Genomic DNA, 6,000 nt, shown 5'->3' on the forward strand with positions numbered 1-6,000 from the left:
TGTTCGAACAGGATGCTAATCACGGCATTCGATTTCGAATTCATAATCGTATCGAAAAAATTTTCGATACGATTAAAAGTTTGGAACACGTCATTCGATCGAAATTTGATGCAATTTCTCTAGCATTGCAAACAGCAAAACACGAAGCAGAACAAAATGAAATGACAAAATTAAGTTAGCGGCACAAAATAGAAAAACACATGTTTTTGAAGATTTCAAAATAAAAAGTAAATTGTATTGCATTATATCTTATGGACCCATATCTCTTTCTTTTTACATTCCTCCAACTTCCTTCCTAATTGGAGGATGAGATGAATATAAAATAATTCGGCGACAAATAAGGAATAAAAGTGCACATTGTTATTGGTGTAAGTACATGGGTTTGAAATGGTGTGCACTGTTAGAAAGTCACCTTTGGAGGCTCAATGGACGATTTCGGCTGACGAAGGAGGCGTTCAAATGGAAAATAATTTTTGGTGACATTCTATCGCTTTGCAATTGTCTGCCGTCTTAGGTTAGGTTAGGTTAAAGTGGCAGCCCGATTAAGATTCAGGCTCACTTAGACTATTCAGTCCATTGTGATACCAAATTAACTAAAAGTACCTATTACATATGGGCACTTCTAGTTTTAACCGCTGAACCTTCATGATTATTTTTCTTTGTTGAACCAACCAGATTGTTCCGAAAACATTAGCAGACTGCTTACAAGGTGGTCCAGAAGCGTTATGTTGTCACGGAATGGTACGGCAATTGGTTGATCATAATCTCTTGGATATCGATCTAGCACGTGCATTTTATATATGGTTCTTTGCCAAGTTAGGATGCTCGCTCGCGAACTCGAATATGACCACTTTTTGTTTAACGTTTATTGGTGTTGCATTAGTCCTAAATATTCAAAATATGTTCATTATATGTAAATTTACTACCAATTCGAACAAAAATTAATATATTTACTATTCTTATATAGCGAAAACAATGTAAAAAACGAGTGAAAAATGTTTTACGATTGTAATTTACCAATCGAAAAATTGTCGATCACAAAAACTCGATATCGTGATCCGAAAAATTTAGATTTCGCTCAAAAGTTCTCCATATCGAATGCCGTGATTAGCTCCCAGGTGTAAATCTAGCTTGTTAAAATGCCCACTGAACCATGATCACAATTCTGTGAAACCTCTTATAGACCGTATTTTGTGACCCCGAATTCGATCTATCTAGGTCTCTTGTAATTCAAAGTCAGTTTTGTATTGAAGAAAATAATTTATTATTGTTTCGTTCTAAGGTTTTTCACAGAAATAAAAATTGTGTATATCAAGAAAAATTAATATACTATATGTATTGAAAATAAAGCCTACTTATATAATTTAAATTAAGAAAGAACAAAGTTGTGTATTAACCAGTATTTTCAATACCCCTCTCAATTGGATAATTTTAATAAATTTCGAATTGTAACAAAGGTATTAACATCCAATGGTTTTGTAAATATGTCAGCAAGTTGTTCTTTGGTTGATACAGGCTTTATGTTAAGATTTTTCTTCATTATATGATCCCTTAAAAAATGGTGGCATATATCAATGTGCTTAGATCTTTTGCATTCTATATTCTTTGCCATTGCAATACACCCACCGTTGTACTCATATATAGTAATTGGATAATCTTCTCCAACAACCTTTAGATCTTGAAGTATTCCACGAATCCACAATCCTTCAGATGCAGCTTGGCTTAGTGCAACATACACTCATAGAAAAAAGTCTGCTAAAAGCAGCAGTCGATGTCTGCTGTTATATTTTTGTACTTCAGGACCTAATGAACAACAAATTAGAAAATTTTTAGGTTATACATTTTTCCTCAAAGCATATTTAAGAACCAAAAGTAGTTTTTGGTATATTTTTGTACTGTAATATACTTACAAGCTCCTAAATACGATCAGCAAACATTTTGTTTGCTGTTATGCCTCAATTCGATAAATATTCAGTTTTTTGGTCAAATACTATAGATATTGTTTTAATTATGTTAAAACAATATATGTCAGTTGACATTTTTATTTGTTTCAGCCAAAATAAAACATGTTTTACTGCAATCGAGCTTAAAATATAGCAGAAATGTTTGCTACTTCAGCAAACAGTGACTGCTGTCCCTTTTTCAGCAGACTTTCTGCTGTTTTAGCAGACTTTTCTGCTGTACCTACTAACAAATTTCTTTGGGTGTACTCTGCCCAAGCTACAGTAGCCCTGTCATCTAGTGATGACAAGGCTACTGTAGCTTGTTTCTTACTTGACAAAGAGACCGGATTTCCAAACACAAAGAAGACAAATCCACTAGTAGATTTTCTGTCGTCTGAATTTGACGCCCAATCAGCATCTGCATAATTATTTTTTATTTATTTATTTATTTATTCATTCACACACTACAAGATATACAAAGATCTTTTAAATTACAGTATGTGATTAATGTTGTAAGATAGTAAATGCAATCTGGGACTTGATTTATGAATTGTAATTGATAATAATTTTATAACAAGCAACAAAATTCTAACAATAAGAAGGAAATTTTAAAAGCCAGAAATGTAGCAATAGAGAATGAATTTGTAATAGTGTATAAATATATATATATATATATATATATATATATATATATATATATATATATATATATATATATATATATATATATATATATATATATATATTCATTGGCAATGCTACTACATTAAAAAATGCTTTATTCGAACATTTCTCCGCTTATATATATATATATATATATATATATATATATATATATATATATATATATATATATATATATATATATATATATATATATATATATATATATATATATAAGCGGAGAAGTGTTCGAATAAAGCATTTTTTAATGTAGTAGCATTGCCAATGAATTGAATAGTCGCAGGTAAAGAGTTCCACAGGCGAACGGCGTTGAAAAAAAGTGCCATTCAGATATCAGGAGCTGGTGTTGTTTTGGAATTATTAAAATTCTTCTGTTTGATCTCCCAAAACGTAGTTTGTCATAAAGATATGTTGGTTCTTTGGTGTAGATAATTTTTTGCAGCAAAATTAACGCTCTGATATTTAACAGTTGCGCAAATTCTACACCATAAAGATATTTAGTGTACGCAGCACAACTATCAAAGCGTTTGATACCGTAAACATATCTAACGATTGCATTGTATGCTGTTTCAAGTCGACGTTTACTATACGCATCGGCTTTACTAAACAATTCACAGCCATAAAGGACTATAGGAATTAAGTAAGTTTTTGCCAGCAGTATGCGGATGTGCAGTGGTGTGAAAGATTGGGTTTGATAAAGGGTGCGTAGCATTCCAAAGATTTTACCAGCGGTTGAACAAACATGGTCCTTCCAGGTTATTGATGAATTAAAAATAATTCCCAAGTTCTTAGATTTATAGACTCTCTCTATAGAATCATTACCAATTTGTATAGACAGATCAGTCGAAACAACTTGGGTACGATTGCTGACTATTATTAATTTAGATTTATTTGGGTTTATATGTAAACTGTTTTTTGTGGCCCATTCATGTATATTAAGAAGATCCAAATTTAATTTGTTAATTCCATCTGTCAGTTGAGATTTTTTACAACTTAGGTAGATTTGCACGTCGTCAGCATAAATATGTATTTTCGAAAACGTCAGACAGCTTGGCAGATCATTTATGTAAAGGCAAAATAAGAGGGGACCCAAAATCGATCGACCCTTAGCGAGATTTAAAGGCCTAGAAGTTAAGCCACCAATTTCCACAGCTTGTGTTCGTTGTCCCAAGTAGGATGATATAAGAGAGACCGCAGATGTTGAAAAATTAAAGAAGTACTTTAGTTTCATGCAGAGGATTTCATGACTCACACAGTCGAATGCTTTGGAGTGATCCAATAACGTGAGACAGGTGACGAGGCCGTCATCTATTGATGAACAAATGTCATCCGCAAAGTCGATCAATGCTGTGATACAACTATGTTTTGGCCTGAAACCCGATTGTTTGTCGTGCAGTAGATTATGGGTTTTAATATACTCTGATGTTTGGTTGTGAATAATTCTTTCAAATGCTTTAGAAAGATAAGGCAGAATAGATATAGGACGATATTCTGTACCATCTACATTCTTTGGTATAGGTAGAATCTTAGCGTGTTTCCAGCAGTTCGGAAACTCGCTAGTTGTTATTACGGTGTTGAATATGTGAGTTATATGGTTTAGTAGAAACGGTAAACATATTTTAATTAATTTCGGATGACAACAATTTATATCAACGGCTTCTGATTTTACTGAAATACAACTAGAGAATACGTTAGATGGTCGGATACAAGCATACTCAAAATTCGAGTATCGTGGGAAAACACGTCTATTCACAGATGTGGGGATTCAAGTTCAGAAATTTTTCATTTAGTTCATTAGGATCTGCATCAATCTGTAATTGTCTAGTTGTACCGATTCCTATCTCTCGAATAGTTTTCCATTTCTTGCGCGAGTCTAGAGCAGATGCAAATCGTTGTTTGTAGTATAATTTTTTACATGTTTTGATAGCTTTATTCACATCAACTCTCAAAGCTCGAAACTCTTCTTTAAGTTGAGATGTTTTGAATCGTTTCCAACGTTTATATGCCTCATCCCGTTTCGCAATTAGTGTTTTAATAGATGAGTTAAACCAGCCTTTCTGCGGGTCGAATTGACGTAAAGTTTGTTGTGGCACTGAGATATTTTGTAGATATTTCAAATGATTGTTCAAGTATATAATATTAAGAATTTCATCAGTTTTATTATGCTGGTACACTAGAGACATATCTTTCGTAGTTTTTACATATTGAAGTATTCTTTTTAAAGTTTTCCAATGTATTTCTCCAGCGTTTTGTTGAAACCCTCCCATATATCCAACAGAGTAGCATAAATCTGGTCGCACACTCAGCATTATACACATCAGAGAGCCTAATAACTCGCGGTAAGGTTTTGAACATATATCATTAACTTGAGATGGCAATGCAGACCTTTTTCCATAGGCGTTTTTATAGTGGAACACTCTGCCATTCCAAATCTTTCAATAACGCTATTTATAATTGATTCCTGAGACATTTTCAGTTTTCTAGCCTTTTCGTCGTATTCAAATTTTGTACCCAGATAATGATGTAACTTTCCATACTCAGATATTTCAAAGTTTTTGGACAATTTCAATCTGATTTCTTCCATTTCTTTTATACTGCTTCCAATTATTAAAAGATCATCTACATATAATAGAATAAACAATACTGAATTATCTTTGTAACGAGTGTATAGACAGTAATCATGTTGGGAAGGGTCAAAACCCAAATCTCTTAGATTATTATTGACTGTTTCATTCCAACATCTGGGTGCTTGTTTTAACCCATATAGCGCCCTCTGAAGCTTTAAAATCGTACCCGGAATTTGCTCCATTCCTTCAGGATAATACATGAAAATATTCTCATTAAGACTTCCATGTAGGAATGCGGTTTTAATATCGAGCTGTTGAAAATGTAACCCTTTGTGTACGCCCACTGCAAGCACGTTTCTGATTGTTGACAATCTAGCTACTGGAGAGTATATTTCTTCATAGTCTTTTCCAAATTTTTGAAGGTACCCCTTTGCAACAATTCGAGCTTTGTAGCGTTTTGGTTTCCCGTTTTCATCTTTCTTTAAACCATTTACATTCCAATGGTTTAACATCAAGTGGACACTTGACCGGTTTCCAGACATCATTCTTTTTCATAGACTGTAATTCCTCATTTACAGCAGCTAACCATTTTGATCTATGAGAACATTTATCAATATCTGCATATGTTTCTGGCAGGGATCCGGAGCGGTCCATTTTTTTCGCTCCGCTCCGCTCCCGCTCCGGAGAAAAAAAAACCGCTCCGCTCCACGCTCCGCTCCGAGAAAAAAAATTCGCTCCGCTCCGCTCCGCTCCTCTTCGAGAAAATTATAGTACAAATATTGTATTATTTGTTCAATTGAGTTTTA

The sequence above is a fragment of the Haematobia irritans genome, chromosome 3 (assembly GCF_050003625.1).
Source record: "Haematobia irritans isolate KBUSLIRL chromosome 3, ASM5000362v1, whole genome shotgun sequence".
Classification (NCBI taxonomy): domain Eukaryota; kingdom Metazoa; phylum Arthropoda; class Insecta; order Diptera; family Muscidae; genus Haematobia; species Haematobia irritans.